The sequence below is a fragment of the Dermacentor silvarum genome, chromosome 3 (assembly GCF_013339745.2).
Source record: "Dermacentor silvarum isolate Dsil-2018 chromosome 3, BIME_Dsil_1.4, whole genome shotgun sequence".
Taxonomy (NCBI): Eukaryota; Metazoa; Arthropoda; class Arachnida; order Ixodida; family Ixodidae; genus Dermacentor; species Dermacentor silvarum.
The window spans coordinates 17,397,725-17,413,873 of NC_051156.1; the positions used below are offsets into that span (position 1 = coordinate 17,397,725).

The following is a 16,149-nucleotide window of genomic DNA, read 5'->3' on the forward strand; positions in this document are numbered from 1 at the left end:
TACGCCAGAACACTGCTCTGATGCATCTGGCAGTGTTGTTCTGATTCTAATACGCCCCCGAATCAAACGCGCGCCCGTTTTCTGTGTGTTCAAAGTAGGAGTTTACTAACGCTGAAATGAGATTTAAGCTCCTAAACAAAGCAGATGGCACAAAAAGCGATGCGTGCATTAGTACAGTATTTGAAGTGCACCGGTTTAAGAGACCGCCTATAGTGTCCCTGTACATCGTCCCACGTGTACTCAGTGCTCATTCTCTCCCTATTTTTCTCTTTCTATTCCGCCTTTCCCTTACCCCTCGTGCAGGGTAGTAAACCGGATGCTCCTCTGGTTGACCTCTCTGCCTTTCCTCTCCTTGCTCTCTCTCTCTCTAACGCGCACCCGATTTTTTAGCGAGAACAATGGGTAAGGACATATAGTAGAACCTGGTTCATAGGTGCTGAAAAAAAAAAGTCGCAGTTTCGCCCGAAAGGCGAAGCATCAATTGCGATAGCAAATTAGTAGAGAGCTATTCCGAGTAGGGATAGTAGTTTTATCGGCTGCATAAACTTGGACACATTCGCTTACTAACTGAATTAACAAGCGTGGTGTCAACGCGCAGAAGCAAACATGCATAGATCACGCTCGATGACCGCAGACAATGACTGTCAAAACGCTGGCAGCAAGCGCAGCCGCCGCAGCGAGCGAAGGTTCGTGCGGTCTATTGCACCAGCGGAAGCTGAGCGGTGAATGCACACCGCATACAAAGATCAGAGCCGTGTGGAGATCGCTTTTAAGAGACGGTGCGGGCGACCGCCACAGCAGGGCAAAGTGCAAGCGCAGTTGGCAGAGTAGAAGCTGCCCCTCCCCTCCCTGCCTGCCTTCCTGCCTTCCCGCTGTCTTGCTTTCGCGTGGGAGACTGAGTGGCCAGTTCCCCTTGCGGCCTGTTGCAAGATCAGCATTTGGTGCCGCAGCACAGCGTCGCCCCGCCTCCCTCCCTCCCTTCCTCCCATATCCCCACGGGCTTTCGCGCGACGGCAGTCGCGTTTGCTTTCCGCCGTGCGTTCGCTCTCCGTGATAGCCCGCGTCCCCCGCGCGCTTTCACTTGCGCATACGGCGCGCGGCGACCATTTTATCGCCCTTGGACTTTATACGGAACCTCGCGGTGACGACGACGGCGACGGCAGAAATCTGGCTGAAGTGCCCATATAATTACTATCGCAATTAAAGAACGCGAGAGAAAAGTGCTAAGGGAGAATGTACGATCCGAAGTCGCAAAAAAAAAAAGACACTTTGGCAGACCTAGTTGACATCTATATGCTATGCGAAGTGTTGCACGAAATGTTGCAGCACAAGACGACTGCTGGTGGGGGCCGATCGAGTGGCCTGAGAAGCTGGTTGTCGTTCTTGCGGTTTCGGCAAACTCACGTTTAGGTTCCTCGTAATTCGGCTGGGTCAGCAGCTCTTTCTAGCGGAGCATTTTGGCGTGACTTACACAGACAGGCATGAATGGTTGCATCGCGAGACACCGATGCGCGTGGAGCTGATGGCGCCCGAGCGACCGTTGTCGTTTACCGTTGCAGTACTGATGGTACTGAAAGAAGATCGAGCTGGCGGGTGACACCGGAACACTATGCCTACAATGCAGCCAGAGCGAAACGCGACGCTCACTTCGCGCCGTCTGCAGCAGGGAAGGGCGGCGCGTTTGAGTCTGTTAAAAGCGTGCAGTACGCTTCCATTGGCACTGCGTCACGCACGCTGTGGAACAGGTAGGTCAAGAAGCTTATTGCACTAGTGCTGGCGGTGAGATCTGTGAATTTGGCGTTCGATGTCCTGGGAGGAGATTAAAAAGATTTAAGTTCAGGGACACAAGCCGCACCCATGCGTTGGGGTACGCCTTGGAGGAAAGAAACAGAATAGGAGAGGCCCTGACGTCACGTTTTTGAAGCCGGAAGTGCAGCCATGTTGGTGTGCCATCTCCCTTTGCGCCTCGCCAATCAGCCCGCCGGAGCAGATTGGCGCGAGCTTTTTTTTTTTTTTTTTTGCATTGTTACGAGCCGCCGGAAGTGTGTATTGCCGACGCGCGTCAAAACAAAGCCTACGACACTTCTGCAGCAGTTTTAGTGAAGCAGACGCACTCCTCTGTTTTTCCGTGGTACGCTGAAGAAGACAACGAAGAACCGCGCCGTGATTGCTTGACTGTATCTGTTGCTGACGGACCCTCGCAGACCTAATACACAACTGTCGTGCTTACACACCACACTCCAAAGTCAGCTTTTCTTGCGATCAAAATGTGCTGCAAGGAAGACGCCGGCGGAAAAATCTAATTTTTCAGAGGCCGAGAGCAGCAGCGAGAGCTTCAGGAGCGCGGTTGCTATGGCAACGTTGACGTTTAGGTTACCACTCCCAGTACTCCTTTGCGAAAAACAGCACGTGAGTTCCGCCTCACTTTCTCCAACACGTCCGTGCAGGCCGGGGCCTCTCCTACGCTTTCCTTCGTCTATGGGGCACATCAAACTCCATTGTGGGCCTTTCGCGTTGTATTGTACTCGCTTTAAGTTAATTTCTCCAGCTGCCCTCCTTGGCGTCGCCCAACGCTTGGGTGCGGTTGCGTCCCCTAAGCTAAAGCTCGGTATTGGTTCTTACTGGAATAGAAAACCGAGTGCGCGCCGGCGTTTTCACGTGAGACGGGTGGGCAAGTACTGCAGGGAAGCTGCTGCGGCGGGCGGCTACTGTTATCGATTGCGCTTGCTTGTTGCCTTTTCTTGTTTATATGAGATCTAGTGGTCAGAAAATGTATCTACGATCTCAGTTTTTTACAGCGAAGCCGTTAAGAGCTCACTCTTCGATGGTCGCGTTCGCATGTAGAAAATAACTGTCATTGGCCGTATGCCGTATGTGCGAGTTAAGGTGCGCGAGGGCGAGGGACGCGCGCTTTCACGCGGAGCCAACGCACGGCGGAGAGCAAACACGACTACCCAGTGGAAGGGGAGCGGTGGGCGAGGAGGGCATCGAGGCACCCTAGACTGTGCGTGTGCGTGCCCGGTCGCGACTTTACAATTGCTAGTAGGTACAGCGGGGGCTTGGCACGGCGGGTCACGTCACTTCCGCTTAACACGTGTTGTCAATGCAATCGTGGATCTCCTAGGTGCCTAGGGACATAATCGCTTAGCGACTTTTGAGCATAGGCCGGCAGTGTGGGAGAACACTCACTCACACTCACTCACCATAATTTTTTCCAGGCCCCGCACTCACTCACGTTCACACTCACCTTCACTCACACTCACAGCACTCACTCGCTCTCGCACTCACTTCCACTCACACTCACTCGCACTCGCATTCACCTACACTCGCACTCACAGACACTCACTCACACTCGCACTCATCTCCACTCACACTCGCACTCATCTCCACTCACACTCACAGGCACTCACACTCACTGGCACTCACTCGCACTCGCACTCACCTGCACTCACACTCACTGGTACTCACTCGCACTCGCACTCACCTGCACTCACTGGTGCTCGCTCGCACTCGCATTCACTTACACTCACATTCACTGGCACTCACTCGCACTCACCTGCACTCACACTCACTGGCACTCACCTGCACTCCCACTCACTGGCACTCGCTCGCACTCGCACTCACACTAACATTCACTGGCACTCACTCGCCCTCACCTCCACTCACACTCACAATCACTGGCACTCACTCGCACTCACCCCTTTGAAATGAGTGCGAGTGTGAGTGAGTGCACTCATGAGTCACTATGCCGATCTATACCGCTCACAATTCGTGTATATTCATAACGAAGCTTCCAATTTAGCACCTGTTGCATCGGGAGTGCGCCAAGGCAGTTTTTTGGACCCAGGTTTATTTTTAATATACATAAAAAATTTGCCTTCCCGATTATATGGTAACATCCATCTATTCGCTGACTATTGTATTTCGTACCGCGAAATTAATCACAGTGATAATCACCATATACAAAATTCTGCCTTTTCTTTGGTGTCAGGAGTGACAGATGACTCTATATAAATGCCGAAAAATCTGTAACGCTAACAGTAAGAAAGAAACAGATATCTGAGTTTACTTACATTATTAATGACACACCTCTCACTTGTGCATTTCAGCGTAAATATTTAGGTGTCACTTTAACATATATGCACTCCGATGGGAAAGCCATGTTAACAAAATAACCTCAAGTGGAAATCAATGTACATGCTGAGCACTAAACCGATTCTTCTTTCTGAGAAGACACCTTCGTCTTTCGCCCCCAGATAAACTTTGCTGGCCTACAAAATGCTTGTTCGAACAGTGCTGGAGCACGCCAATATTGTTTGGTTTCCGTACACAAAATAACTCATTGCAAGAATGGAAGGGGTGCAGAGGAAGGCAATAAAGTTCTGTTTTAATAAATACAAATTAACGGATTCATTGACTAAATTATTAAAGAGAGCTGGTTTATTAACACTGCAAAGTAGAGCAAAACTAGCACGACTAAAGTTTTTGTTTCATTTTATTCATGGTGACATAAACATTGACGTCAGCCCCAAACTCTCTCTGCCCATCTCTCTGTCATTGACATTAGACGTGTGCATGCTTGCCGCCCATGCTCGCTAAGCTCCCCTTCGGTCGGATTGAGCCAAGAGAGCGGGAAATAGAGGGAGAGATTGACTGTCCGTATACTTAGTCAACCACTTAACGTCGAAACAAACACAAAAGGGAGAACAAGGCGGTATCTATCATTGCATCTTCGCTTTTTCTCCATTTATGCGAGCGTGCGTGTCTGTTACTCTGTGCTAACTTGGCTAGTCCCTCTTCCGCTCTGCCTGTTTATATAAGGAGCCTGTACGTGTACGTTTAAGAGGGAAGCAGGAAGAAAATGAGGAGCCATTCCGCTCTCTGAAGGCGGATGACCAGCGAAGCTGTAGCAAATCACACAGTAATTAACGTCTTCACTCAGTGGAAGTCATGGCAAAATTTGCCGGTCATGATTTGGATATGTCTGCCATCAGCGCTCCAGCCCATACATATTCCCTGGTGTACTTAAGAAAATGTCGCAGTTTTGCCCGAAAGGCGAAGCTTCGATTGCGATAGCAAATTAGTAGAGAGCTATACGAAGCAAGGATAGTAGTTTAATGGACCGTATAAACTTGTAAACATTCGCCTACTAACTAAATAGACAAGCACGGTGCCACGCGCGAACAGGTAAACATGAACGCATCTCGCTCGATGACCGCGGAAACTCGCCGTCAGAACGCTGGAGTAAGGAGGCGCAGCTATAGCCGCGAGCGAATTGACCTTCGTGCCGCCTGTGGCTTCAAAGCGAACTAAACGTCGAAAACACCGCGCATACGAAGTTACCGGCTGTAGTTGAACATTGTTCACGTCGCAAATCGCTTTGAAGAGGAGGCGCGCGCGCGCGCGCGCCCTTTTTCCACGTCGCAGATCGCTTTCGAGATACGACACCCACGCGGTCGCCGCCGGAGCAAGACGACCCCCCCCCCCCCCCCCCCCCCCCCCTTCAATGCCTGACGCGCGACCACGGTGTAAGAATAAGGAGAGGTGCTGACACTCTCCCCCCAACGCGCGCGAAAGCGCCGCTCGCTCGCGTCCAGATTATGTTCGGCTTGGTTGCAGCTGGTTCGGCGCCGTCGTAGAGGGCGCTGCGGTATGCGGTCCCAGCCTCGGCGGGAAGGCGCGTGCTTTGCTGTCTTTGTGGCTTTGTGATTGCATGTGCGGCGGTGCTGTTTTGAAGGCACACTTTTTCTTCACGCGCCTTTCATCATCTTGTGCTTGTGTATTGTCGCCACGGGCCCTCGACCAAGGTGGAAGCGGCCTTCTGAGAGTTTGAAATGGGTAGAAAGTGCTTCGTCACGAACTGCAATTCTGGATACCGAACTTGTGCGGAGCGTGCACATGTGCCTGTATTCAAAGTGCCGTCCAACAGCGGTCGTCTAGAGCAGTGGCGCCGTGTAAGTCTGAGGGCAGACCGAACTCTAATGCCTACCGACCATGTTTGCGCCAAGCATTTTTCAGAGGATATGATATCGACGGCATATTACGCGGAGCTCGATAAAACGGTGCTACTTGACGCGCCAAAGAGCCCTGTTCTGTCTGCAAATACAGTTCCCACCTTATTTCCGATCTGTCCAAAGAACCTCACATGGTTAAATAAACCTCGAAAGCCGCTGCGGAAGAGAGAACCTCTTGTGTGCCACAAAAACTGCTTTGTGCCACAGCAGTCTGTGCAAATTTTGCTGCATGTATAAGATATATACTGGGTGTCTCAACTGTCATGCACCAAGATTTAAAACTATGAAAATGTCACATAGCGGGACAGAACCAAGGCAATGTTGTCTGTCGTCTCTTGGAGATACTAAGATTATTTTTTGCATTCCGCCTTATTACATGATCATTTTCATAACTGATTAATCAACTTTTCTAATGCTATAATTAGATAAAAAAGTGTGAACGAGAGAATTGCACAGCAACATGAAAGATTCCCGATACAGCTTTCTGTTGCTCAATACGTGATAAATAAAAGTGTTTTCCGAGCGTGAAAGAAACCCGCGAATAGACTCAAAATTGCCTCGAGGCACTTTGCGTGTATTCGTGGGCTTCTTTCACGCTCGGAAAAATACTTCTACGTAGCGTGTATTGAGTAATAGAAAGCTGTGTCGGGAGTCTTTCATGTTGCTTTCCAATTTTCTCACTGAAACTTTTAATATAATTATAATGTTTGAGAAGTTGATTAATTAATTAAGACTAATCATGTAATTAGGCCGAATGTAAAGAATAATCTCAGTATCTCCAAGGGACGGAAAACATTACCTTGGTTCTGTTCAGCTACGTGACATTTACATGTTTTTAAATCTTTGTGCACCCTGTATAATACTGCTGTTTTCTGTGCAGATGTGTGCCTGATTTTCAAATTTGTGCCATCCTGGATACTGAATGTTTTTTACAATGCACGTGCGGTGTATATTACACGCTTGAATGTTTTTATTCAACATTTTAGCATTGTTGGAGTGTATGAGAGCGTTAGCTTCTGGGAAGGCTATTCTCTATTAAAATTATCGAGCTGCTTCATGCACAATTTTTTTTATTATTCTGTCTTTGCAAAATAAAAAATAAAAAGTCTATGAGATTATTGTGTGTTGGGTATAAGTGTACTTGTGGACAGGCTGTAGCATGCATCGTCAAATACGCTTACATTGGCACATTCTCATATGCAATTTAAGAAAAAACAAAGTCACCTCTTAGATCCTGCAAGAGTTACTCGCTCCTCAAACGACGAAAGCCAAATGAATAATATACACAGTCTATGTTAAGTGGAATTGAAATAAAAAAGATTTTCACAAGGTAAACTGTATTAGTGATATTGTAATCCAAGATAAAACGCCTGCATTCGTCCCGCCTGATAAATTATCTTTTGAAGGATTTCTTTACATAGCTATGTGCTTTCTCATCATAGGTTCTAGCCATGAACACCCACTTTGCTCTAGTGCGTTGCATATCGCAAGCTTGCGCCGTTTCATTTCTTAAGTTATATCGCGCCCACACTGAATTCGCGTGACGATGCTTGAACGGTTTTCTGAGTTTGAATTTTCCGGTGCAGTCACTATTTTCTTCTGATCGAGGGGTAGGTAGCACAAGGGCTTACGCTTTAATTTTTTTATGCTTGTATGCATGACTAGATCGGCCGCAACAAAATGTGCGCGCGAGCGGAGTGTGAGTGGGTGTTGAGTGCTGCCCGATCGATCCGTGTTCACGTCATTAACGCCCTGCACAATATACGTTCATGTTAGCAAAGCATTCAGCCTGGTACACTTATCACCTTAATCTGAAATAACGAATTTCCTTCGCGCTTTGAGTTTTACTGGCGCCACTATGAACGAAAATTTAGCGGAGGCAGAGGAATGCCAAGCCGCCGGCGCCGCTAAGCTGGGACCGCTGGCCGCGGCGCCATCTATCTGCTCGCAGCAGAGCTACTCGATGCGCTCACGCGCGGCCGAACATAATCTGGACGCTCGCTCGCGCGCAGTGTCAACGCCTATATTCTTCCACCGTGCAAACAACGCGGCCCGAAGCACGGCAGCCACTCCGTCCGATGGCATGCGGAAAAGGAGGAAAAGCAACAAAAGCGCCACCGCTTCAAACTCTTCGCGCCCAGTCGCGGTACGTCGCGGCCTCCTCGCTGTCCGGCGTCGCGTCCGCGCCTCCACTCCAAAAGAGAAAGGGAGAAAGCGCGTGACTGCGCGTTTCTTTCGCGGCCGTCAGTTGGCCGACACGTACACGGAACCATCCTTAATGCCAACGAGTTGGCTCATTCCCGGGCGCGAGGTCTCACATTCCACGCCGGGGAGAACCACTCGGAGGCTGAGGGCGTTACTAGGTACTTCAGAGATCCGTTGTTAGCCTTTAATGAAACCTGCAAACATTACCAGTTGGAGCGGCGGAAGTACCCACTCCCGCACCCACACATAAACAGAGCTCAGTCTATCACTCTACGTCTGTTACAGACGGAGGCGTATGCATCGCCTCTAAAATGTTCTAAATACATGGATGGCATAGAGCCGGGGTGCCCGCGCTGTGGCCACCCCAAATGTACCTTACAACACATGCTGTGGCAATGCCCTTCGTTGCGCGAGAGCAGCGAGTCTCCCTCTACGGAGGCGGACTGGAACTATCTTCTCACTAGCCAAGACAAAAGAGACCAGCTTAGGGCCATCCAGAGGGCCCCCGACATTGCCGTGGAGTTTAACCTCCCCGTCCAGTCGTGGGAGTGGCCCACCGGTGTCACCCCCTAACGGGGGTCGAGCGCCGCCTCCGGATAATAATAAAGTTCTTTGCCTGCCATGCCTGTGTCAGTGGGGCCGCGGCCGTCGAACCGCGTCGTATCAACCGACGCGGTTCGAAAATCGATTCGTAACAACCGTTTTCTAGCACGTTGCAAAGTAATGGGGCTCGGCCGGGACCACAGAAAATTCGTATCATCCGGAAATTCGTATTATCCGTGATCGTATCATCGAGATTCCACTTAACTGGATCACAGTCGCCGTTATTAATGTGGCTCAGCCGCTCACACTGACTCGTCTCAAGGCGGAACACGCGGCTCAGTATGCGCAGTTGTGTGCGTTTTATTCTACGTTTTAACGTTATTTCACATCAGCGATGCACCTTTTCCCCAATATTTGACACTTACAACGATCTGTGGCTGTAGATGTCGATGTAAACAAGTGCACCACTTTGCTAAATCCGACGCGGAAGGCTGCGCGCACGAAGACTTCTTATTTATGCGAAATGTCTAAAGAATATGTAAAAATAATAAAGAAAGGCGAGGTGCAAGTCAGTGACAACAAACTCCAATGCAGCCGCGACGGCAGACGGAACTCAGCGTGTCTTTATCGGCCGCACTGTTAACACAACAGCGCACTCAGGCCTGCTCACCCTATAGTATACTATATATATACATAGTCGGGGAGTGCTACATGACTTGGTGTCGGAGCGCTGTCACTACGAGTGGCACCGAACGCCCGACACTCAGGGGTCCGATCATTTTCCCATCGTCCTCGAACGAGGGCCCTCCATAATGCTCACCAACAAGTGCGCACATACTGTGTAGTGAACTGGCCTCGTTTCCGCGAACTGTGTGCTGCTGTGCCAGTCGCGTCCGACCTCTTCACACACATCGCTGAGTGCGCCAGCAGTGCCTCTGTTTACTGTGCTGTGCCCGCCAACACGCCTGCACCGGGCATCAAACAGCTCAACCTTCGAGCTGCTCGCCGAAGAGCACAGCGCGTAGCCATCCGCACCACCAAGGCTGAGCATTGGACCCTCTACAATCGTATTGATGCCGTGTGCCGTCGTCACGCGAGGCAACGCCGCAACGAGAGCTGGGCTCGACTCTGTGCCACTCTGGATGACCCCCGAAACCAGTCCCGATGTTGGCGCATCCTCGGTGCCATGCTCCGTCCAAAAGTCCCACGCTGCCCGGCCCTCTCAATTGCAGTCGCGCGGCACATCACTTCCGCCCAAGTCGCTGAACTCATTGCCGACAACTTCAGCGTTCTGCCTCACGCGCCCGCCTCTACTCACGCCGTTTCATTGGCCCCTCCCGACCAAAACAGATGCGAACTTTTTGCACCTTTCCGTTACTTCCCTACGCAAGGCATTAGAGACGAAATCCATGCCTTGTGTAACGAAGATTTCACCATTTACGAGCTCACATTTGTGCTCCAACGCCGCAAACGTCGGTCCACACCGGGAAGCGACGGCATCACCTATCAGATGCTTCGCAACCTCGACCACTCCCAGCTCCCTCACCTCCTCGAAGCCTACCACGCGGTTTGGCGCTCCGGCGTCATACCAGCCTCGTGGAAAGAAGCCACCGTCGTGCCCCTCCTGAAGAAGGGCAAACAAGCCTCCCAGCTAACTTCCTACCAGCCCATTTCCCTCAACTCTGCCTCGGGGAAAGTTCTCGAGGCAATGGCGCTTCGTAGGCTCGACTGGATCGCCGCCGCACTGGACTTTATTCCGCCCGAAATGAGTGGCTTCCGACGGCATCGTGCGACCGCTGACTGCCTCGCCGACGTCATCGCTACACTAGAAGACGCCAAACAACGCGGGTATGTCGGCTACCTTGTCCTACTCGACGTTAAAAGCGCGTTTGACAATCTCCCGCATGGCGCCATCATCGACGCACTCCGCACCATTCGTGTTTGTGACCGCCTCTTTGCCTATGTGTCTGCATTCCTTAGCGGCCGCTCTTTTCGCGTGCGCGTCGGGGGCTCTACAAGCTCACCTCGCTCCATCTTCATTGGTGTCCCTCAGGGGAGCGTGCTCAGCCCTTTTCTTTTTAACCTTGCTCTGCATGGCGCGCCTTCCCGACTTTATCCCACGCACCCTCCTTCTGATATCCGCCTAGCTATTTATGCCGACGATCTGGCTCTCCTCGCTGTTGGACCCACTTCAAGCGGCAGGCAGGTCCGTCAAAGCATTCAGGGCGCCATCAACGCCATCGACTCCTACCTCACCGGTATAGTACTCAATCTTTCGCCTAACAAAACCGAGGCCCTACTTGTACACCCCCAATTTCGCGGGCGCTACCAGATTCCTCGCCTCAATCTGCGCAGTGTACTCATCCCGTGGTCAGCCAGAGTTCGCTACCCGGGCGTACTAATCGACCACAGACTCAGCTGGAAGCCAGCCGTAGCGGCACTCCGCAAGGGCTCAACCAAAGTCGCAAATGCCGCGCGCTCCCTCCTTGATCGAGGCCGCGCGTGTTCACCGCCACTGGTTCTTAGGGTGTACAATGCTGTCGCCACGTCTAGATGTCTCTACGGTCTTCCTTTGGCATCTCTGAGACTCTCCCAATGGGAAACTCTAGACACGCAACACAGGCAAGTTATCCGACAACTGTACGGCCTCCCGCGCAACTCGCCAATAGGCCCCACCCTCGCGGAAGCCAAAGACTTCCCCCTATCCGTCAGAGCGCAATGGCGCGCTGTCAACCACATCGAGCGACTCCAACGCACCCGCCAAGGACAAGACCTTGTTTTGCGACTTCACTCTCTCTCCCACTCCTGTATGGGGCGGCGAGCAACTGAGTTTCACTCCCTCCTACCCCCCTCTAACTGTGGCTGGCTTCCCGCCACTTTTGATGAAACACTTTCTGGCCGCGTGAAAGTGTTTACCGACGGCTCCGTCCTCAAGAATGGCTCCGCAGCAGCAGCCCGCGCCGTCCCAGAGCTCTCCACTCACAAATAGTGAGTGCCGCCTACGCGGCAGTTGCTCTTCAACTCTGGCCGAAGTCGCAGCCCTTGAGCTGGCTGCCGATCTTGAGCACCTCTCCCCTGCTGTCGCCCTGACTCTCGCGCCGCCCTGCAAACCCTGATTAAAGGAGAAACAGGTCCGCTCATTGCTCAACGACTTTCTATGAAGTTCGCACACGCACAACAAAAGGGTTGCGGCCTTCTCTTTCAATGGGTCCCCTCACACGCCGGCATTCAAGGAAATGAACTGGCAGACGACCTAGCCAAACAGGCACACGGCCCTGATGTACCGTACACCAACTTTGTTTGCCCCTTCGACGCTGCCCGGCACGTCATCTCCATCGCCATCAGAGCCAAACACCCCGACGCGCGAGTCGCCTCCGGTGTTCCGCCTCGTCCCCTCCCAAAGTTGGGGCTCTCTCGAGCCGATCGGACATTTCTTCTCCGACTTCGCGTCGGTTGTGCCAAAACGGCACAGCGAGCTGCTCAGCTATCCGGCACCGGCGGTTCTGTCTGCCTCAGTTGCAACGATGGCTCAGATGAAACTCTGAGCCACATTCTTCTTGACTGCGCCGGCTATTCCCACGCCCGCGATTCATTAACAGCCGCATATCGTCACCTTCGACTCCCATCGGACAACGCCAACGTTTTCCCTTTCCCCCTATGAACATGCTTCTATAACCAAGCGAGCTTTCACAGCTCTGCTTGAGGTTTTTGAGTCCACGAACTATAGTTATAGCCGCGTGAGTCCACACGCGGCTATAAGCCCCGTTTTTTTTTTTTTTTTTGCTACTTATTCCCTTCTTTTGGGGTCTTACCGCTCTACTTTTTCACTCCTCACTCTTTTATTCCCATTATCCCTTCCCCGTGCAGTACTGCTGAGGTGAGCTCCCAGCGAGAGACAGTTACAGTACTGCACTTTTATCTTCTTTTCTTATTTAAAAACCACTTACTACTACTACATGACTTCCAGGAACGCAGTGCTGCCATGTCGGACGAGGCGACGTAGCCCAAAGTTAGAGAAATTGTAGCCCAAATGTAGCCAAACACAAAAAGAGAGCAAAATATTTCGTTGCCAAATGTAGCCATTCTTATTTGCAGTTTTATTTGTATATAAATTTTCACATTCAACTACGGGAATGCTTTCTTGCACAACCCGTTGTAACCAAATGTCCTTGCCGCCATGACGGCCGACATCACGCTTGCACACAGAACACTTTTTCGTTGGCCCCGAAAGCTATCAAGTTCGAGCGAATCGCTGCAGAGGCCGAAATCAATAGTGCTTTTATTTTATGACCAATAGAACTGAGATTATTTTTAGTTATATACAGTAATAATAACTACTAACTCGGTTTTTTAGCTCACGTGAACGCAAAATAATGTTCAGCATCATTGAGCTCTCACGTGACCCATCCCCCACTGCCTACGGCGTGGAAAAACTTCAGTTGTCCAGCGGTCTGCGACGGTGACGCACCCACGGCTTCTTTTTTATGAGCCAAAACCAGTGTAACGCGCTATGATATCTCGCGTTATTTGTCTCATCGTCCTATCTTGCTTTCTCGTTAATTAGCTTGGCCCGGGTTACCTGGGACACACTCTATATAGTTTCCATTTACATCAACCTGGCCGCCATCTCAGGTCTCTAGCACGCCAAGAATATGCGTTAAAAAGAAGCGAGAGACAACAGATATGCCACACGCTGTCTCAATCGCTGTAAGCGAAGCTTTAAACGGTTGCTGCGGAAAATGGCACTCCAGTGCGAGAAGTGCGCAGTCGTTTGCGGCGACGAGCACGTCCCGAACGTAATTCACTTGGAATGGCAAAAGCCGTGACGGCTCACAAAGAGCAAAGGTAAACGACACATTGATAACAGTGGTAATCCCGTGAAAACCGATTACTGTCGAAAAGCAAGCCATGTTGATGTGCTAATAATTACTGGGGTTTTACGTACCAAAACTAGGATATGATTGGGAGGCATGAAGCAGTGGGGTCTCCGGATTAATTTTGACCACCTGGGGTTATTTAGCGTGCACATAAATCTAAGTACACGGGTGTTCCTACATTTCTCCTCGAGCCATCAGCGCGACACCTCACCTGCTAAGCTAACACACTGGATGATGTTCATGTGACGTGGCGCACTGATGGCATCGTGGCAAACATGTTTCGGTATTAGCAGAATAAGTACCTGCATCTGTCACGTTATGGGCAAACCATCTATAAGTAAACGCACCAGGACCCACTTTGGGCTCGGGGACTTGCTCTCATTCTTTTTTATACTTTCTCGCATACTTGACCCACTTCCCCATGGTTCGATTCTCCTCTCCGAGGAGAATTTGATCTTAAGTCTAACCTATGGAAATGAACCTCTAATGTAAGCATAAACAAAAACTCATCTCTCAGGAAAAGGAAAATGGCTGTAAAGCTTAGCGTGAGAAACGTGAAGCAGGTCGAAAGCTGTGCCCGGCGCGATAGTTCACCGAGAAGCCATGGCCGATGAACACACTGGAGTGTGTCATCAACCCGTGCTGCTTTCATGTCGGCGCCACGATCGCCTGCCCTATTTTATTGCTCTCTGAGCATAGCGATGTTAGTACTATTATGTACTGTGAAAACCCCTCTACTCCCAGGCTCACCCCGATGCCCCGGGATCGGGTGTCTCACGGTGAAGCGCGATGTAAGTTTAAGCACATCAAAGATCAAAGTTCGGACAAGCTAGGGCACAGAGAATGGAGGGGGAAGGGGCGAGGGCGGAGGGCATTTCGCGCACGCACACACGCACAGGCACCCTGCCGACTCAGCCAGCTAAAACATAGCCATCGAGATTTGTTTCTACTCGATCAGAGTGACCTCTGGAGCGTTGGTTAGGGCGCCACTTATAGCCCAAACAAAGCCAAGTCGCAGATTGTCAGTAGGCCAAAATATAGCCACGTAGCCAACTCGTCCAAGTCGACGCCAAAATTTTTTTTTCTGTAGCCCAATTTGGCTATATATAGCCAAACCTGGCAACCCTGCCAGGCTGAGGAACGACATGCTGCCCCGGAGAAGCCATTAATAATTATTCGCGATCCACAAAACGCCCACCCGACGTGCACTCAACGTGGGCGCAGGTACACAACTCAACCGGCGAAAGCCCCGGCACGCTTCCAAAACGTTTCCAGCGGCATGCGACAGAAGGCAGCACAGGAAAATGAAAGAGGCGGATTGATTAGCCAATCAATAGCTAATCGATGATTGATCAATAATCAGTAAATTCCGTAAAATGCTGGGGATGACTTAGAAGTGTTTCGCCTAGCCCAAATACGTGGCCAACACCCTGCGATAGCTAACCGATAGGCAATCAATAGCTAATCGATCAGTAATCAATAAATTCGGGAAAATGCTGGAGATGACTTGGTAGTGCTTAGCCTAGCCCAAATACGTGGCCAATACCTTGCGATAGCCTAGCAATAGCTAATCGATAATCGATCAATAATCAATAAATTCCGGGAAATGCTGGGGATGACTTGGTAGTGCTTAGTCTGGCCCAAAAGCCAGGACTAGCTAGTTGCCCATCAGCTCCGCTGTCACTTTTAGCATTGCGCCTCCAGTGCAAGCTACGCTAATTTTTTTCCGAGCGAAGCTGTTGGCCTCTAGTTGGTCGGGATTTTTCTGCGCTCACCCAAAGCGCGGCCACCTAGCGGCCGCGGCCACATCGACCTCAAACGGCCGCTGGAAAAGGGATTTGAGTTTCCGCGAAACAGAAATACGTTTTCTCGTATATTCGAATTACAATCCGAAGCTATCGTGTCTGCAGCTTGTGTGTACTGTAAGTCGTAATGTATGATTTGTCTGACGCAATTTACCTTGAAAATTTCAATTAGTTCAATAAGGCACTTGTGCTTGGCGGAGGGCTTAGTAGAATGAGGATGTATGCTGCACTTCCGCGCACGAGGGTGCGCGCATTACGTACTTCGCTTGTGGCGGTGGTGCTTGTCTAACGTCGGCAACAGCTTCGCTGTACATCCACTTTTACTGGGTGGAATGGAGGCGTATTTTATTGCGATAGCAATTATATGGACACTTCAACCGGATTTCTGCCGTCGGCGTCGCCGTCGCCGTGAGGTTCCGTATATATAAAATCTTCGCCGCGCGCCATATGCCCGAGCGGAAGCGTGGGGGGACGCGCGCTATCACGGAGTGCGAACGCACTCAATCTCCCCACGCGCAAGCAAGGAAGCGGGAAGCCAGCGCCGGAGGGAGGGGGGGGGGCGCACTTCTACTCTGCCAACAACCGCGCTCGTCCCTCGCCCGCACCGTCTCTTATCTCCACACGGCTCTGACCTTTATGCACTGTGCATTCGCCGCTCAGTTTCTGTTGAAGCGATAGACCGCACGTACGTACCTTCGCCCGCTG

The 16,149-nt window shown here is 51.0% G+C and overlaps 1 protein-coding gene across 1 annotated transcript in view; it reads left to right on the top strand.

The window, feature by feature from the left end:
- The window catches only part of LOC119445354 (inversin), a 369,285-nt gene that overhangs the window by 34,714 nt on the left and 318,422 nt on the right, over positions 1 to 16,149 (top strand). The gene's annotated exons all lie outside the window — the stretch shown is intronic.